General features: G+C 39.4%; 1 protein-coding gene and 1 long non-coding RNA gene across 16 annotated transcripts in view; both read left to right on the forward strand.

Annotated features, from left to right (window-relative positions):
* The window catches only part of LOC135278898 (uncharacterized), a 28,155-nt gene extending 20,698 nt beyond the window's left edge, over positions 1-7,457 (forward strand). Inside the window, exons 2-4 of the long non-coding RNA XR_010346286.1 lie at positions 240-283; positions 4,739-4,874; positions 7,358-7,457. This is a non-coding gene — a long non-coding RNA (uncharacterized LOC135278898). The remainder of the gene's footprint in view (positions 1-239; positions 284-4,738; positions 4,875-7,357) is intronic.
* Positions 7,458-19,785: 12,328 nt separating this feature from the next.
* The window catches only part of LOC135278900 (phospholipid scramblase family member 5-like), a 69,301-nt gene continuing 68,240 nt past the window's right edge, over positions 19,786-20,846 (forward strand). For 13 of the 15 annotated variants that reach the window (XM_064385786.1, XM_064385785.1, XM_064385787.1 and 10 more), the window contains exon 1: positions 19,786-19,961. The gene's annotated coding sequence lies outside the window, so the exon portion shown is untranslated. The remainder of the gene's footprint in view (positions 19,962-20,846) is intronic. The other 2 variants (XM_064385792.1, XM_064385794.1) reach the window with 1 other exon arrangement.

A 20,846-nucleotide genomic window follows, 5' to 3' on the forward strand; every position in this document is an offset into this window, starting at 1 on the left:
GATCAAGGCATCTGGAATAGCATTTTTTGAAAATAAAATGCACTACAAGAATTCGACAGTGTTTTACACTGTCATTTTAAATTATGTTTTAGCAGTGTCAGTTTGCACTTCAATTTTGAATATTATTTATTAATTTAGTGTCATTATAGCATATGGTGAACGAATTTTACTTTGAAATGAAAATCAAAAACTTATATTTCAAATCTGTTCTTAAAATATTCTTTTTTTTCTTAACACAGATTCTTTCTTGTTGTTTTCGCTCTGTCTACACTGATGTGATGAGGTAAAAAGCTCATTTCTTTCCAAATGAATATATAATGATGCTAGTACTAAAACAGTTAACTGGATAGCTGATATTTACAAAAATCTTCAAATGTAATGACTTCAACTTCTTTGTTGAATATTCATTAAATATCCTTTTCTCATAGGGGTTATAAATCCTCTGAAATGCAATATATACACACTTTAAAATTTGACAGAAAATACTCGTATTTCTAAGATAAAGGGTTTTTTCTTCTTTAAGCACTCTCTCAAATCATATATAATCAGGAACATTGGCAACACTGCTGCTCAGAGAAGGACAGAGTGAACATCAAGAAATCCAAATGAATTCAATCCCATTAAATGTAATGGTGTGGTAAATCTCACTATACCATCTGCTGTAGAAGGCTGAGACACTATTGGAATTCCACATCTTATTTACATAGCAGATAAGAATGTGTTGGGAGATTTATATGGTGAATGAACACCCAGAGACAAAACTAAGTTTCTAGTCTGTACACATCTGGGGAACATCTACATCTGTAGAGCATTATACAAAAACTACTGTAAGTTAGCCTTTCTCTGAAAGGCCCTGCCACTTCATTCCAACATTACCCATTAAGGAAAAAAAAAACCCAGCACAAAGTAGTGAGAAAGTTCCTGCAGACACTGGTGGGAGCTGAGCTACTTCATCACAAGAAAACATAACCTCCCCTAATTTAGTACATATTTCCCAAAGAATTAGCATTGAACATCGGAACAAATAGGTTGTATCATATTTAAAACATCTGTGCTGTGAGTTCAGAAATGAACCTGTGGCAAAACATTAAGGAAAATATGCCACAGATTTATTTTTTCCCTCTCTTAAGCACTCAGGTTGACACTCTGCATTTTAACAATTCAAAGCTTTCATTTACTGAAACAGAGCTGAGCTGCAGCCCAGTTTTAAACCAGATATCACATATGTAACTTGCACAATATATGAACTGCAGAGGAACAAAACACTGCACAGTAGCCTCCACCTGACATGCTCCTCTTTATCATTATATTTAATAAATCTTGAGCTTGCTTGGGAATGGCATGTCCTTTGTGCACATTGATTGTAAAACCCATCACTTGTCAATTCAGTTGAACATTAAAGTTCTAATACATCAAAAGTGCATAGGGGAGCTGACCTGGGCTAAGAAAGCATTTTATGCAGGAATATTAATAGAGTTCTTCTGCAGCTGCCTCATGTACTTCAGATTGGAAACCTCTGAACCAAAGCCAATTGACAGTAACATATTTGGAAAGGAAGATGCTTTTAAATTACCTCCTTTCCATTTAATCAGACAAGCAACCTCTGAATCCCAAGCCGTAGGTGAATGTTTAAGAGAACATTCTTTATATAGTTAGCTGAACCATGCCCAAGAGCACCCACTGACAGCTTTCCTATTACCAGAAGGACAATGAATCATGTGAACTTTGCTGACACACATGCTATAATAATTGTTACATTTTCCTTTAGAATATATCCTTGGGCTCGCTTTTGGCTTCACCTTAAATGTGACAGCTTGTAAGCTACATAACCTAGCCTGCCACTAAATCATCAATAACAGTTCATAAAATATCCTGTGATAATTTAGCAGTGCATTGGTTCTGATCCTAATGGAATCAGACATCAGTAGTTATGCTATTTCCTCCTTGGATTCTGGATACTTCTATTGAACATTTGTTAAAACAGTTGTTCATCTACAGTGTACATATTCCTGCCAAGTCTCATGGAAATATTTCTATCCATTATTTTTTAACGTCAGCTCTCAGTAGAAGTTTGTCTTTTCTGTTTGGAATGCTATATAGACATCTTTGTTTCATAAAACAGACATAGTTATAAACATTAAAACAGACACATTTGTATTCCCTTTAGGATAATGGCAAAAATTTCCCAACAGCTTTCCAAGTAGGAACACACAAACAAGAACAAGTTCTGTATTTTTCTATGTCACAGCCCCATTAATTAAGTATTTTGTTTTCAAAAATACTTAAAAGCATATCTTAGGCAATCCACATTCATATCTACTTAATTTTTCTCCACTGAATGCTCTAAAAGGGATTTCTGGGCACCATAAGCATATTCTGGATGCTAAGGCAGTACTGATATTATGATTTTTATATTTTTGATATATATTTTGTTACATTGTTGAAAAGAAATCTTATTGAAGCAGTAAGTTTATTACTTGTTCCTTAATCATGGTAAACATTTGTCAGTAGAACCAGTGACAATAATTTCAGCAGAGACATCAATGGATTTTAGGCAGTACTTGCTATGTGGTACCCCTTTTGTCCTGGATTCACGTGTGGGTTTTTTTCCCAGCTTGGCAGAGTCGTGGTGGGAGTTGGAGGTTGGGGTAGAGCCTGCAGGGCCTCTCATGTCCCTGCCACACCTGGCCCGTGGCAGGGGGGATGTCTCTGCCTCTCCCTGCAGGCTGTGCCCCAGAGCAGGGAGTGCCTGGGCTCCGGGGTGTCCCTGGGCAGGGCAGGTGCCACTCAGGGAGCTGCAGGGCTGTCACCAGCTGCCACCAACCCCAGCAGAGCAGGAACGAGAGCTGACTGAGGGCTCCACACAGGACTTCCCTGTGGGTTTATGCAGCTGGTTTAACCAGGGAACTTCTGGTTTGAGCTGATTTACCAGTGAACCCATCGAGCTGCGCTGCTTGCGCAGTCAATAAGCTGGAGCAGCTCTCTCCCTTCTATGGTTTTACGGCCCTAGATGTCTAAAAATTATTAATATTAAATCCCTTCTTCACATTTAGAAAAGCTGGGATTTGCCTCATAAAATGATTGTAGTTAAAGACAGTGGCGTTGTCAGATACCAGTTCTATAGATAACACTTTGGATTTCTTACTGTGCAGATTATTCTCTGAATTAATTTCTGCATAATTTTATGAATTCCTGTAATAATTTATTTTTGAAGCTGATGTTTTATTTTAATTTTAAAATAAAATAGAATATTTTAAAAATATAAATATAAATAATACATTTTATTTTGTGATGACAAAAAGTTACAATAGAATGTACAAGTTGTAACTACTTTGATTGATCCCATTCTGTTCCAATTATATCTTTCTAAGGCAGCATCATTTCTAGGTCTGCCCAAAAAGGAAAAGGCCAGTGGCTTACAAAAATGTTTCTCTTGGCCATCTCCAAGAGCTCTGTGGATACCCTGTATGGGGCTGCAGGTGCAGTGGGGGTATAGGATGATTGGAATATGGCTCCTTCTGGCTGCTGTGAGGTTTGAGGCCTCCACAGTTTAATCCTGAGAGAATATGTTACCTTTTCCTTCTGCATGTCCCTGAAAGGTCTTCCAAGAAAAATCCCCACATCCTTCTTGATTTCTCCAAATCTCAGGCTTCCACAAAAGCTTCAGTACCAGTGTTTTACCAGCCATTCAGGAATTTTTGATTTGCTGAGCCTGCACCCTGCCTTCTCAGAGAACTTTTTCACTCTGTGACCAAACTGTCTCAGCATCAGCAAACATCTCCTGCCTCTGTCCCTTGCCACTAGGCTGATTATCTTCAACCCTCTGATCTGCCACTTTCTCCTCCCCACACTCTGTCATTTCTCTTGTGTGAGCATCTTGTCTTCAGTTTTCCTTTATTTTGTCACAATCTGTTTCAGATCTTACATTTCCTCAACTTTGTCCTTGGGATAACTTACCAGATTTCATGTATTAATAGATATATATATATATATATAAATAACTGTGTAAAGGCATGAATAAAGAGGTCTCATGGTAATTGCAGGACTTACTATGACCTTTTCCAAAACTTTCCTATAGCCTTTTTTCTTTTGCTTTTTGCTTATGTTACTTCGTACTAGGATTTGTCCTCTTTACCACATGAAATATGAAACACCTGATTTATTTGGCAATTCTATTTGAACAAAAATGGAAGAATCCCATGCAAATGTAGTTCATGTATTCACTTGAGCTACCTCTCATTTCCTTAGCGAAAATGAAGAGAAATGGTTGAGCTGCCTTCTCTAGAAAATGTGTTAAGTCCTAATGAACATTGTGCAACAGGGAAACACAGGAGTTATGAAGCCTTTCCAAGACTGAACTCCTATTATTCCCTCTGAAGGGTCCATCACTGCCACTCTGGGCAAGGATTGCAAAGACTGCTTGAGAATTATGTAACTTTCTGCTTTATTTCTAAGACATGAATTTTTGCCTCTCTCTGGATACTTTGCCCCTCTTATAAAAATGTCAATCCATTTCACACACTTATCTTTTTTAGTCTACAGAATGATACTCATAATAAATGCAGTTATCATTTAGATAGAGGTTGTTTTGAACTCTTGATCACAGGTGGAATATTTTGATGTGTTTTGATAATATCCAGTATCTCTGTATTTCACAGATATTTTGTGATATTTTGATAACATGCCACTTATGCAATTGCAAGTCTTTCTCAAACATCAGTAAATGTTTATTTTGCAGGAGGAAAACCTGCCTTGTTGTTTTTAGTTCCTCTAATAAGAACTGTGGAAGCTACTGGACTGTGTAACTTCTCTTTCAAAGACAGAGCTGTTTTATTTACAAACACTCAGCATCACAGAGGTCTGAAAATATCAAGGTACTTTTTGGCAGGTTTAAACATGGGATTTAATTTACTTGATGACACTTCAGTCGCTGGTCTAACCCACTCACTGAGCTCACAAGGTTTAAGAAATCCAATACATCCACAGAAGTAGCACACTGAGTACTACTGAGCACACTAAAGAATCTGTGGAAAGACCTTAGTGCAAGGGGGGAAGAGAAGCAGACAGACAACAAACCATGTTTATACAGTCAGGAGATATACTATGTTTTTTTAAGTTTTATTTTAAGTTAGTTTGCAACTACTCATGTACTGGTTTTCCCAAATAAATTGTTTTGTGTGTGTACAGGAAATAATGGTGACTACTCAAAATACTGAAGTTTTCACAAAAAATGGTCAGGAAATATACATATCTAAATGTATTTATGCTTTATCAACAGATTTTTTGCTTTGTCTGTTATCTGAACACTGGAAAAAATTACAAAAAGTCCTGTGATAAAACTGTGTGCAAAGCAGTGAACCATAAGTCAAACCTAGTGTGAATCAGAATCCACTATGAGTTCAAGTTGTATTCACTCATACAGGTTACTTCTCATTTTTATACTTATATTCTTCTCTGCAATCAAACTTATAGCTTTTGCTTTAGGTCAGCTAGAGGATGGCCTGTTTTTTATGCTTAACCCCACTTATCCAGAGTCATGGAAATAACACAGAAAATGCTATTTTCTGGTTTTGTGGCTGCAAAAAAATATCATTGTATGGTGCTGATGGTTCAGAGTTACTCTTTCAGAATGAGAGTAGGTTGGTGGTGCAGGTGGCCACAGGTTGCTGCTGCTGAAGCACAGCCCCAGGACCAGGAGCATTTGCAGCTCCACCCACCCCATAGGTGGGGTGGCTACTTTTTGAAGAGACAAACAGCATCACAGGTTTTGTAAGACAGACTGAGTCCTCTGAAGTGTTCTGTAGCTATTCCAATTGCTAAATGTGGCTGAAGATGCCTGTCAAGACATTGTCAGACTGTGGAGCAGCCAATAACCCTATTCTGCTCTGGAATATTTTCAGATAGAAAACCTTATTTTTTCTAAAAAAAAGAGAAAACATAAATTCTTCAAAACTGATGCTGAGTGTAATCTTGCTTCTGGAAACAACCAAAGCATAGTTTCTCCTACAGAGCAGAAGGCTACTCTTGTCCTCCTTACAGTCTCTCCACCCTAGTGAGGACAGTGACGTTAGCTCAGAAATGCCGCTGTTGAGTGATTAAAATGTGTTTCAGGACATGAAATCTTTCTTTAGTTATTATTCCACAGATTTAGAAATGTTTTGTATGCCTATGAAAAATACAATGCCCTATTCTACCAAGCCAAGAAGCACAAAACTCCATTTTATTGATCGAAGGATGTCAGCAGTAAGCATATTAATACTTATTTACTGTGTTTTTCCTGTGGCATTCTGACATTAACTATGGTGGAAAAAATCTTAGGGTATTCCTAGTGAAATAGCACAAAATAAATCAAATTATTAATGGAAGCTTAGATCTCACCAGAGCCCTTTTTTTAATCCAGAGATTTTAGCCATGCAGGATGGAGCCCATTAAGCAGAAGAGCAGTGAAACAATATTGCAGAACAGTGCATGTTTACTCATTAATGAGAAGTTCTCATAAAAAACTGGACATTTCTTGCAGGGTGGAATCTTTTCATTCCTGGTTTTGGGAGGGAGGAAGACAGCGGAGAGGAGGGGGAGGAATCCTTTAATTGTTAGTGTAGGTTTTAAACTGACAAGCCTCAAAGGCAGAATACTGACTCTTTGATCTTAAAAGGGTTGTTAAAGGATGGTCTCACTTGTGTTTATTCAAATGTTTGCAGGTAAACGCTGATAATCTAAACTGAGTCAAAGCTGCAGAATTTAGCATAAGTAATTTGCATATCAAGAGCCTCAAAATAAACACCAATTCAGAGATCTTAAATGTTGTCAAAAACTAATCATGACTTGAAATTAACTTGGGGCTTGTCTATGTATGAAAGTCTGTGCTCAGGAAACTAAAACATCCATTGGCAACCAGAGGTCTGATAGATGTGCTTAATCCCCACTAAGAGGGCTCTGTGGTGGCTGCAGGTATCTGCAGTCACACACCTGGTGGCTTGGGGCACAGCCAGCCAGAGGGCAGCCTGGCAGGGCAAAGAGCTGGGCTGTGTCCTCCCCACCAGACCTGCTCCACTGGAGACATCCTTTGGAGACAACCTGTAGGTGATTCTAGTTAATAGCTGAAAGAAATGCTTTTAGTGAGTGCTCTTGTAGACAATTTGCATTTTCCTGTTTCTGGGCAGAGTTGTTGATTCTTGAGTTACTGGATTCCTGACAAGTTTTTTTTTTACTCTTTGTAATTAGTTGTATCAAGTAAAAGTATCATAGTTTCTAAATTGCTTGATTGTCTTCAAAATCTATTTTTAGCACCTGGTTCCTGCTACTTGTTTTACAGCTAATGACTTCTTGGCATAATTTTGTGCCTTTTACTTGACAGAAGGAAGACATCCTCGAGGAGCACAGAGTGACCTGTTTGGAAGTACAGATCCTTCACACTTCCCCTCTGAGAGTCAATAAAAATTGTCTTTGTTTTGGAAGTCTTCTGCGTGCACAAATGCTGCAGCTGATAAAATGAGATACTAATAATTAACATTTATCAAGTCATGTCAACTGTACAACCCAACTAAATAATACAAGATTAAAGTTTCAGCCTCTTGATTCCCTCAGGGGAATGTTTAGGGTATCAGCAAGTATAAAAGAGACTAGGAAATTATTTCAATTTGTGCAAAAATTCACAAACTGCTCCAGACTGATGGATACCTCTTTGTATGGGAAGAGCAGCTGATTGCAGTGCCACAAAGTTGGGTCAGCACTTCAGTCCTTCTCTTTGTGTACATTCCTGTACATTCTCAATTTGCATCTTACATAGACAACAGGGATCTGTAAGACTAAGACCAGTTCTGTGCATTAGAATTGTATGTATGACAGACTCCCACAAAAGGAAAAATTAGGAGCAAGAAATGGATTTTTTCAGCTGGTTATTGCTTAATCAATTCCCTCTTCAGATGTTCGTCACCTACCAGATCTTTCTATTTTGATGTGCCTGAAGTTTGAGCTGCTGGCATTACAGGTTACTCTAAAGGGAATAAAAGTGGTGTGCTACCAATCAATATAGCAACTTAGTAAATCATGAGTGTAGGTTTCAGTTCTCTAGAACTGGTCACCATGAAACGTAAGTGTCTACTGGATCAATCTATGGGTCTTCAGTTGAGATTTTCATAGGAAAATAGGCTTTACATAGTAAATTTGTTACCTTTTTAAGGACCTGAGTACTAAGAAGCATAACTGAAGTCCTTCCTTTATATCTAATTACTTAGTTGAAGTTTGTCGTTAGTACAGTTATGTCAGGCCATAATTTGATCTGAAATTACTTAGAATAAGAAGGATTTTGAGTAACAAATAGGCTGTTTTTATGGTAGGAAAGCAATTTTTGAGATTTTGTGAAAATTCTGTTTATTATCTCCCTGTCTCTGGAGGGAAGGTCTGCCAGGACCAGGGAGAAGCTGGAGTGCTAACAGAAACCCTCAGCACCTACCTAACACCAGCCCTGCCCTCTGATGACAGCACTAAATTCTGGCATTCAGAATGGTGTTGCCATAGTTCCCTGAGCTCAGCACCTGCAATCCAGCTGCCTCCCACTGCGATGACTCACTGACATTTCAACACCCTCCTTGGCCACCTTATTGACTCTACAACTTCCTGCCTTACTGCTTTATTCTCTGCCCACTTTCCCCAGTCCCACTCTACCCACCCTTTATTAGTCAGATATCCGCAGCTCATCTGACTCCAAAACTTTAATTTGCTTTGTAGGATGCCTTACTATTGCTTTTCTCCTGCTCTCCCAACACCTTTTTGCTTCCCCATAACTCCTGTACACAGAACACACAGAGTGGTTTGAATATCTGGACATTACCCCAAGTTCTTCTACCTGTAAATAGTAACTAACCAACAAGCTGCCACACCTGGTCATTGGTGCTGCTTGACCTTGGGTCTAATCTTAGTAGGTTTCGACTTATTTGAGCCTTGGGTCTAATCTTAGTGTTTCTTTATTTTTAATAAAGATGCTTATATTTTTGAAATTGAAGTCTATATGATAGTTTTTCACCAAAAAAAGTGAGTATCGTTCTCAAGTTCAGCACAATTATGTGCAGTTGCTCACTGTGTACAAAAAAATGACCTTAGAAGTTGGTTTTTTTCTTAATTTGTGCTATTTTTTTAAATATACTTGTGCATATCTGGTGATCCCATTACTGTTTAAAGTTTATAAAAGCACAAAGTGAATAATTTCCTATTTCAAAATCTACAGCATGCTTTCAAAGATTAGGGTAAAGCTTCCTGGAATGTTCACACTAACACCACAGGCCTTTTTATATCATAGCAAGTTAGGAGCTCCAAAGAAAAGTAGAATTACTTTGGTGTATGACTGAAGTAAGGCCAGACTGTGGGTAGCAGTGTCTGTGTGGCAGTGGAAAGGCTTTTAGATTTACATGGGCTTCATCTGTATCACCAAGTGTGGTTATAGTGCAGAAATTTGTTTAGTTTTTTTCCTCATATGGAACTGTAGGCTTAATACATGACTCTAGAACAACATGATTTTCTGACAGATTTATTTTACATATCACAGCACTGTAAATTTTATTTCAGCTCTAGTCTGATCCTATATTGCACCAAATCCCGCTGGGAGATGATGAAAATCTCAAATTCTGATAGACCAAGAATTCTGAACACCTCAAGAAATTTTGCTTATGAGTCTTAATGGCACTTCTTGGGCTAAATACAAATGTGAGAAGAATATCAACAGCTAATTGCTGGCTGTTCAGGCTCACTAAATATAAGTGAATTTACAGTGTCTGGACCTCAGAAGATTTAGTCCCAAGCACTAAGTCTCGAGGGATTTCAACAACAAAATCTTACACTTTTGATCCTGCCAGTATATATTATCTTAAATACATGAGTAAGTCAGCTGACTTAGCTGGTGCTGCTCAAACCCCCAAAGTTGATAGCATAGTTGTAGGATCATGGTCTTAACATGGGGGAGGAATATTTCTGTGGGAATTTCTCATTTCAGTTCAGGAGCATTGTAATTACAAGTCCTCGTGAGTGAAACTGACTGTACCACCAGGTTTATGGCATTGCTTCACTTCACAGTCACTGTCATAAACCCCAGATTAGTATGGGTCCACTGAGTATATTTTACACATTCTTTCCTAAGAATGAGTTTCTGATAAGCTAGTTTCTCCATTTTTTTTTTTCAGTAACAGTTTTTGTTAAATGATTTCCAAATTTTAATGCCGAATATGAAAAGCTTTGAAAAGCCATAAAGTTTTAACAGACTCTAAATATAAAGTCAGTGAATAAATTGCTAGGGAGTCTGTGGTTTGATCCCAGGAAATCCTGATTAATAGCCTTTAGCTTCTTTTAGACCACCCTGACTACATTGTGAAAAACAGTTGACTTATTTTATTGCTATTTAGACTGTAATTCAAGCTACTAAATTTACAACTTTTTTTAGAAAATAGTAAATGAAGACATAAGAATTTGTATTTTTTCATTTGAAACCATATGCTGAACACATTTCTTGCTCTATTTAGTTCAGTCCTGTTCAAATATAATTCTCTATCTTTGCTAAACACATGAAATCTATTTTTGGTATGAAAGGGGTCCAGTCAAAAACTAGTGTAATTACTGTGATAGTAATTGTATTTGTAATATTCCTATTGATTTTCATTGATCAGGACTTGCACATTTAAAAGTGAAACTAATTTACATGTGGAGCTTCCCTAAATAGCAAGTAGAAAATAAATCATTTGCCTGATAATAATTTTTTTTTTCTCTTTACTTAATGTGCAGTTTATATAAACAATATTTTAATAACATGGTAGCTGCACCTTGTTTGTTGTTTGTTATAATATCAATAAAAAAAAAAGTACTTATTATTGGCCTAAATCTTGACATTATGAGAGAAGGACAAGGCATGGAGCTGAACTGGGTCCTTTTGTTTTAATGATTGTGAATCTTCAGTGGTGATCACCTTGCAGAAACTTAATTGCTCCGTGGACCAGATTTGCAGACACCTGAATGGTTGTTGATCCTGGCAGGGTCTGAACAAAGGTGGGAAAGGAGGCCTGGGATGTGAAACTGCTGCTCAAAAAGGCTCTCTCTAAAAAGGGTGTTTTCAGTGCATGCACTGGCATCATGGGCACACAGAAAGGATGGTTTTTTTCCTTATTAAAAAGGGAACTCTTTTGGTCATAGTATTTGCAGTAATAATGGATGCAAAAGAAAAGAATTAATCTTCTACAATGCTAGCACAGAAGGCTGATTATTTATAAAATAATTTCCATAGTGTGCAAAATATAATGAATTTTGTTGAGTAAAAAAAGTACACTATATATATTTTTATAAACCTCTGATAGACTGGTAGCAATAAACAGAATAAATTTGCATTGTCTTTTCAATATGCTCAGATTTTGCCTTTCTTTTCAAGAAGAAATAAATTATTTTCCATATAATAGAAAATTGAGTTTATTATTTCTAAAATGCTCCTAACATAGAAAAAGGAAACATATTTCAATATTAGTGCTTATCACAGCATTTAAGGCAACACCATCCCCCCTCAAGCTTTCTACTCTCAAATAAAAAAGGAAAAAATCCCATTGTTTTCCTAGGTTCACTTTGCTTCTAGTGATTGATGTAGAATTTTACTGCCATCCAATGGCAAGGACCTATTATAGCCTAAGTAAATGTCTAATGCTTTTTGATCAAATTGCAGTCTAGGGAATTTAACTTATGCTGTACACTTAGAACTTACATCAATACATCTCTGTTCCTTACACAGTGAGAAAGAAATATGACTACAGTTTCAATTTATTCTGTGTTTCCTAATTCAATTTCACTCTGAATTAGTAATATTATGGTACATAATTACCTAAATGAATAAATCAACCTAAGCTACTCACTAAAAAGAACATTAGTGTACAATATTAATTTTTGCCTGTACCTTATCATGTTAGTTTAAAAGATTACTTTTGAGCATTTTTCCTAGTTGTTAAAATATCCTTTTGCTAAAATAATTTTCTCCACTTTATTTACTGTGTTTGGAGATTTCACAATTGTTATTGCACCCTAAAGAACTGCTTTATGATGATCAAATGTGTTATAGGGGTTTTTTGTGCTTTTTTTTCCCCTTTTAACTCACATACAGAAACCTCTAGAACCAAAAGATAACTCCTTAAAACTATAATCTGAAATATATGGATTTTGGTTTACTTTTATCCTCTGTGTTTTCCACATTCACCTTCTAAATTCAGTCCAACACAAAAGTCATTCTTTAGGCTTCCAAGAAGAAATCTAAAGTTAACACACTTCATTTTTCAAGTGTTTATTTTACAGAGGAAACTACATAGATACATCTAAAGGAAATAACTTCAGATCTTGGGCAGAATATAAAGCTAAGCCTGCCTCTTGTACTACTAACTAAAACTTACAGTAATTAGTGCCTGTTAAAAGAAAAAAAAAGAAAGAAAAAAAAAAAAGGACCTACCAGGATGAAGGAAATGTATGTCTAGAATAAAAGAGAAAAAAAACAAAACCAGAGAGGAAGAATAGACTCTGTTATTTCAATATCATTTTAGCTGGAACACTCCTCATGTACTGTCACTTGGTTAGAATTGCTCTCCAAGCCAAAGGACACACTCCCAGTGACATAAAAGAGATCTAAACCATGTCCCATTTGTGTCTCCTCTCACAGAGGGCTGCCTGATGTGCCACAGGTGAACTTCAATTCAAATTTTTAAAAACCATTTTTGGCTTCTCACGAAGATGCAAACAGTGGATCTCCACTTTCAGAGTCAGAACACGTAGGAGCATTTCTGAAGTGATGTTGATCTCTTGCCATTATTTCAAGTCCCTTTAACAACTCCATTGCCATAATCTTTGACTATTACCATGGCTGCTTAGAAAGAATAATCTTTGATTAAATTACATCATTAACCTGCAGCACTCCAAACCATGTAAGATTACAGGAGATGGAGCAAGAAGCAGAATAAAGAGCACATTCCCAAAAGACTCCAACAAATGCCTACATGTCCATGCCTTAGACAAATTCTACACTTACTAAAACAATTGCAAAAATAAAACTTTCCTTCTCTAGCTGAAATACTTTGAAATTAATCAGCACAAAGTCTTTGGGGTGCATGTGCAAAGAAAAGAGTACCATGTTTAAAATAGCAAAATTAAAGTAGGTATGTGTATGTTGTTTGCTACTGTAGCTCTTTAATATCAAATGAATGGGTATAATAGAAAAATACGAATGATATGAAATAAGCATATAAAAATACCAAATAATGTGAAAATTAGGATAATGGGAAGTAAGTTGTTTGTATCATTGTGTTTATTCTGTAATTAATATCAGGACAGCACAACTGCACCTGGAAAAGACAAGTTACTCTTTTGAGTATTGCTATATTAGCAGGGGATTGGAAAATGAGGGAAACATTTCTCTGCACTTTTAAATTTGAAAATAAAGTTGCATGTAATGTAGATGGTAATAAAATTTATAACTGGTAGAAAATAGGGATAAATTGTCATGATATCATGATACACAAATGTGTTTGGTTTCCTCCACCCCTCTGAATTTGGATTGTCAAAAAGCACTAGTCTAAGAAAAGCAGCATGGGTGAGTACATGCTCCTCCTTGGGAATTTATAGATTTTAAACAAGACTTATTGATTTTTATAGATAATTTATAGATTAAAACAAAATTTATTGTTTGCTAAGTTGCTAATTATTATTAGCTATTGTTAGCTAAGTTGCTAACTCATTCTCTAAAGTACTCCTACTGCTATAGGAATATAGCAATATTCTCAAAGTTTTGTGTATGTGCTTATGCAAATTTATCGAGTGAAATCTGTTTTAAATTAATTTGTGCAAAAAGCTACACTTAACTTCAATTTTAATACTTCAAGTAAATATACCTTCCATGAAACAGATACTTTCTCTTATTCCTCAAAAGTCTCTTAATCTGTTTCTATAAATGGGTAGGAGGAAAAATTTAATTTCAACCAAGGCTTCTTTCATGTTTTGAATAATAGGTTGTTTTGGGTTTTTTTCTTCCCTGTGCTTTGAAGGAAAGGTCTGTGTGACAGTTACCAAAGCTGCACTGGCTTTGTAGCCCTGATTTTATGAGACGTGAGAGAAGCTGCTCTCTGCATGGGTCTCCAGGAGTTCAGCTGGCCACAGCACATGGGCAGCCTCAGGAAACGGAGCCTTCCCCCCGTTCTGCACACAGATGTGAGCAGGGCAGAGATCTGCTGGGGAGGGGCCCTGCAGGTCACAGGCACAGCACAAAAAGGGAACGTGGCAGCTGGGTGACGTGCTCTTGGGTGAGTTTGGGGCGATGCCATCACTCCAGTGCTCCTGCCAGCACAAGCAGAGCTGGTGGAGACCATGGGGTAATATTACAGCGTGTGGCATTTGTTAAGGGGCTAGAGGTGCCTCTGTGCAGCTATTTCCCCCCCTGCAGGAAATCCCATCAGTCTATCCATCCACGATTTCCTGTGGCCAGGAAGGGTGGAGAACCTGTGCAGTGGCAAGGGAGGCCCTGCCACCAGCAGGAGGGAGCACCCAGCCACCAACCTTACCCTGGGAGAACTTCCTGCTCATCACCTCCCTCCTTTCACCTTCTCCACGTTAATGCATATTCAAACAATTCATCAAAATAACCAGAAGGTAAATCGCCACTGAATCGCCAGCCCTCAGTCCTCAACAAGCTGCTCACTGTCAATTGCCTTCTTCCTAGTTTAATTTTCTTTGTGCATTTTATAGTGCTCTGTGTGTTCAGTGACAATCACTTCTGCAAAGCTGCATTTCATTTCCTCTGACCACTAAAACTGTGATCTGCTTTACTTGCCTGAAACAAGTATCGTGCACAGATTTTAATTATTTAGTCATGATTTAGCATGCATGATATATGGGCATCATTATCAATGGCTGCAATATCTCTTCTTTTGGCTATTTAACATGGGGATGATGCTCTTTGTTATTAACATCTGTTCATCAGGGACACAGACCTTCACAGCATTACTAGCACCTTCTGTTTTTGTCAGGAGAAAGGAAAGTGATCAAGAGCCTCATCAGAGCCTAATTTGGCACTGATGTGTTTTCCTTTCTCTTAACGTAGCCTAGATCTAAATTGTTCCTTAAAATTACCGTAGCTGTTAAAATACTGCTCAATAACTAGATCTGACTAGGGGTAGACTAAGATGGTACAGATACCAGTGTATCATTATTTAAATGTTATGGTTGTGGGGGGGCTACAAGATGAAAAATAAGTTAATAAAAGATGTGGTGGAATTAGAAAATAAGATTAGTGAAGTGCTTTAGTCATGAAAGCATCTTCTAGCTATGAAAAAATGGCTAATCTTATTTTTCCCCACTAAGCTCATTCCAGTTTTCCTGCAGCCCAGTGAAGGCCTCACAGCAGAAATGTCCCCTTTACATTGTAGCAGGCCCTTCATTAAGGATGGATCTGAGGTTCCCAGTAGGACAAGGCTCGGGTCCTTGGCTGCTGCTCTCCAGGGCTGCTCTGGCAGGGGCAGCAGCTGTTTGCAGAAGGGTTTCCCTGCTCAGCTGCTTCCCAGGTGAGTCAAACCCAAAGGGATGGGTGTACTTTGAGGACAAACTGAGCTTGAACTTTTTTTGCACATCCTTCTTAAGGCAAAGGTAAACAAAAAACCAGATTTCTAGTGTTTGATTCCGTGAGTGCTGCCAATACAAAGGGAACGTAACAACGTTTGTGCTCCAGAGCAGGATCTTATTTCTTCCTAAAAGAAAGCATCAAAATCTGATCATGTAGATAAAAGAGGAAACTTCTCATGAATATACTCTACATGATTAAAACTCCAGCTCCCTATGGTTTAGACCTGGAAGACATTTTAATTATCCAACATCTTGCTATTTCTGGAATTTTGACTGCAAATGTGTCTGACATAGTGTTTCATGGAATATCCTTTCCTCATGTAACACTTTTTTTATACTCCAGATGTACAGTAAACAACAAAAGCCTGTTTTATCTCTTATCCTTCATCAGATGAAAGATAACAAAAAGAAAAAAAACCTTTTAAAGAATATATTTTAATCATAGATGTCCTGCTTATAATCTAAAATCCCATAACAATTTCAAGTATGCTTTATCAAGTAGACCCAAACTACACAGAACTGAAAAATTCAAACAACTGCTATAATTTTTTAAATAGTCAAAGAAAAGTCTTACATTGTTCTCATTTTTCCAGACAAACAATATTCAGATTTTTTTCACATAATTACTATTTTTAATCAATTTTAACAAATATCAGTACCATCCTGTCACAAATTAGCAGCACAGAGAGAAAAAAATTACCATGATAATCACAAGCATGTTTTGGTTCTGAATACTTAAATAAGAGCAACTTAATCACCAGGGTGATTTTCCAAATGTAATCCAGCCTATCGGGTAAAACTGCTGCTAATAGTTTGCAAATGAGAACATAACTGCAGCATATGAAAGGTAGAGATCAAGCTTACAGTGGAATGTCTTTAAAGTTTATATTATATTGACCATGTAATCGGTGTTTTGAAATCAGGGAATTACTGTATACACTGCATGAGAAATATGAAGAAACTCAGACAGACTCAGCCTGTGCCAGGGTTTGAGTGGTTTCTAAAACTACCTTATCACTTCTTAAGCTTGGACTAATGTTTTAATATAGCTAAAATATTATCAAATATCTTCTCAGGGACTAATCTAGGAAATAGATTCGTTTATGAAGCAAATGACTGACATCTATCAGGCCAGGCTGTGACCCACAGACAACGTGCAGTGTGAAGCAGCTGGTGAGGATGGGAGCTGGCAGGGCTGTGGAGCTGGGCTGAGCAGGGCTGTGGAGCTGGGCTGAGCAGGGCTGTGGAGCTGGGCTGAACAGAGCTGTGGAGCTGGACTGAACAGGGCTGTGGAGCTGGGCTGAGCAGGGCTGTGGAGCTGGGCTGAACAGAGCTGTGGAGCTGGGCTGAGCAGCGCTGTAGAGCTGGGCTGAGCAGGGCTGTGGAGCTGGACTGAACAGGGCTGTCGAGCTGGACTGAGCAGGGTTGTGGAGCTGGGCTGAGCAGGGCTGTGGAGCTGGGCTGAGCAGGGCTGTGGAGCTGGACTGAACAGGGCTGTCGAGCTGGACTGAGCAGGGTTGTGGAGCTGGGCTGAGCAGGGCTGTGGAGCTGGGCTGAGCAGGGCTGTGGAGCTGGACTGAACAGGGCTGTGGAGCTGGGCTGAGCAGGGCTGTGGAGCTGGACTGAGCAGGGCTGTGGAGCTGGGCTGAGCAGGGCTGTGGAGCTGGGCTGAGCAGGGCTGTGGAGCTCAACTGAACAGGGCTGTGGAGCTGAACTGAGCAGGGCTGTGGAGCTGGACTGAGCAGGGCTGTGGAGCTGGGCTGAGCAGGGCTGTGGAGCTGGACTGAACAGGGCTGTGGAGCTGGGCTGAGCAGCGCTGTGGAGCTGGACTGAGCAGGGCTGTGGAGCTGGACTGAGCAGGGCTGTGGAGCTGGACTGAGCAGGGCTGTGGAGCTGACTGAGCAGGGCTGTGGAGCTGACTGAACAGGGCTGTGGAGCTGACCCAGGCAGGGCTGTGGAGCTGGACTGAGCAGGGCTGTGGAGCTGACTGAGCAGGGCTGTGGAGCTGGACTGAACAGGGCTATGGAGCTGGACTGAGCAGGGCTGTGGAGCTGGGCTGAGCAGGGCTGTGGAGATGACCCAGGCAGGGCTGTGGAGCTGGACTGAGCAGGGCTGTGGAGCTGGACTGAACAGGGCTCACCTTGGCTGCCCAAATCCCAAGCAGGATTTGCTGCTGCTCCAGGCAGCTCTGGCAGGGCACTCACTGCAGAGCAGCCGTGGGTGAGCACGGCTGGCACCTGATCCAGACCCATGGCAGCTGGCACCCGGAGCTGTGCCAGCACGGGCTGTGCCCTGGGACTCCTCACTGCTGCCATGGCCATTAGCTCGTCAGATCAATTGTTAATTCGGGATTTGTAACAAAGTTTGTAAAAGAAGTCTTTACACTGGGGGTGGGGGAGGTTTAAGGTAGGGCTATATTCCAAGAAGAAATCACTAGTGAATTAATATGTACTTTGTAAAACTAGATGAACCACTTTGATGATAATCTAGCTTGTCTTTGTGCACATATGTGCATCTATACATTCATTCACTGATTCTACACTGTATCTTTAGTAAGGCTGCTTTTTTAAAAAACAGTCATGTCAGACTCATTTTATATGATGGGCTGCATCTGATGTCCTGGTGCTTGGCAGAAAATGCTTTCAGAAGAAGTTATTAAGTTAAACATTATTAACATAAAAGTAAGAAATACTATTATTCTATTTGCATTGTCAACAAATGGATGCCTCTTAATAAGAAGAAAGGAGACCTGCAGGAAATTATTCCTTTATTTTTTGGCCACTGCATTATTTTGTTCACGTAAGGAGAAAGAAAGGGGCTTTTAGAGGCTGATGTGGTCATCTTTCAGTCAGCCAGATTTGAGTTATTTGTGCCATGGGTGCAGGGACAGCTCAGGACCAACTGCCCAGGTGCAGCAACACTGACACTGCTCTCAGGAGCAGCAAGTACAGCTGGTCTCCTGTCACACAGGGCCTGAGCCAATAAACCATCCAGATCTATGATGGCTGTGTGTCTGCTCACCTCCTGGCTTGCCTGGCTGTGTTTCCATGGCAGGAGGTAGAGGACAGATAGGTTATCTTAAAGCCAGTCAGATCCAGCTGGGGTCTTCTGAGTCCACTCAGGTCGTGCCCATTGAACTGAACATGTGGAAATACTTTTTTTGGTAACAGTCAGATTTCCAAAGGGCTATTTTGGATCTTAATGTAATGAAGTCCATGGAACCAGGTGCTTAGAGCATAATGCAGGTATACCAAATAGCTCTGCAGGACACAGATTTGATACAGCAAAACTCATCCTGTTTTGGAGCTACTTGGTTAGTCTAAGTGAGCCAAGCCTGGTTTCTCACAGAGGTGCTGTGAAATACATGTGTACTGTGCTGGATTTGCATTCTATAACACCTCTCTGCTTCTCTGAGCATTTGCATCAAATGTCACCGAGCCCCTCAGTGAGGAGGGGACTGTGGAGCGTTGCTGGCACGCACACACATGACACGCAACCCACTGGGGGCTGCTGCTGAACTGCTCTAACCAACACCAACCGTGGTAGCAGGGCCTCCAAGCTGACTAAAAGCAGAGTTCTGGAGTAGCTTTTGCAAGCACCATGTTCAATAAAAATACTTATCTACTGCTTCTTACCAAAAGAAACCAAACCAGCATCCAAACTCTGTACTCCTTGGAGAACAAGAATGTTTAAAACAAATGTTTGGGGAAAGGAGAGCTTTCAAAAATGTCTTGCCTGCTAAACTCTGATTCTGATCCATAAATTCCCCTACACTTATGCAAGTTCTACTAATTTGTGCAATGTCATAAGAGTTTTCTGAGAGACCACTTCTACTCAACAGCTCTGCACGTCAATCCACATTACAAAAATCATTCACACACAATTTTGACCATAATGCTCTGATCATGTCTTTTGGCTATCAAAACTTACTGCTACCTCTTAGCAAGGCATCTTTATGTAGGCAAAAATATGAATTTACAATAGGGTTTTTTCCAATAAACTTTAAGTTAATAGACTAATGACAGTCAGCTATGGCAATGCCTGAAAAATTTTCAGGTAACCCATACCACATTTCACGTTTAGAATGAAATTTATTTATTTCTGAACCTGGCCAGAGAAGATTTGGGCTGTCACTGTGCCACCTGTGGAGGGTTAACAGCAGCACTGACCCTGTGCAGCTGAGGGGCAACTCCACCCTGGGTGGGGCTACCAAGTTCTGCAGGCTGGGCTTGGCTGACTAGTTGCAGGAGCAAAGGAAGGAGATTATTCCAGGTATTGGGGAGAAGACAGCTGATTTGAAGGCTTTCCTGTGGCTTAGAAACTGGAGGTGTTGGCTGGAAGTGGTAAGTGATTTACATGGATGTTATGGTCACAAACTCATGCTTGGGTAAAGGAAAATGGTGCTGTTTTAAAGAGAGTTGAAAATAAGGAAGAGATGTTTGTGAAGGCGTCAGTTCCTGTTACCAGGTTAGCTTGTTGAAGTGGTTATCTGTTGAAGTGGTTATCCCTGTTGCTCCCAAATTTTCTCACCTCAGGGATTCTGAGGAGCTGTAGGCTGGTTTAGTGAGAAGGGCTGTTTGGCAGAGTGGAGGGTATTCATCATTAATAAGAACAGGCGAGTGTGGGCCTTCAAAAGCTTGCTGGCTGAGTCCCTGAAACCAGTTTTCCACAAGCAAGTAGCCTTATATTATTGAAAGACAAAACACATAGTCAAGGAAAAAATAATAGCTGTAAAATGTTTTATGTGGATACTGTAAATGTAGTGGAGATGTGGAATTGTAGCTTACAGTTTGGCAAGGGTAGGAATACATCAGTTCCTGCATTTGACACAGCTTTGGATAAATCTGCACAGTGTTCCAAATCAAGTGGCATTACCATGATGGGAGGGTAGTTTTCTGGTATTGGGTGATGGAGCTGGGTTTATTTCCTTCATTCTTTCATTCAAAACCAAGTTGTGACAGATGACAAAATAACATCAAAACGAAGTTTGTGAAGTACAAGCAGCGGTAGGTCATGTGTTGAGATACTGGCTTCTGTGTGTTCTCTCTGTTCTGGAAGCAGCTTTAGACCTCGAAGGGCAGTGCAATCTACTTAATCACTGCTAATCCAAGAATTCAAAACATAGAAAACTGTTATTTATGCCATGAAATTGCTCCAAAGGTTCAAATGCCTTATGTGCCAGCACAGCAAGTTTCCCTTGAGGTTCTGTCAAGACTGAATTTAAATGG

The sequence above is a fragment of the Passer domesticus genome, chromosome 11, assembly GCF_036417665.1.
Source record: "Passer domesticus isolate bPasDom1 chromosome 11, bPasDom1.hap1, whole genome shotgun sequence".
NCBI lineage: Eukaryota > Metazoa > Chordata > Aves > Passeriformes > Passeridae > Passer > Passer domesticus.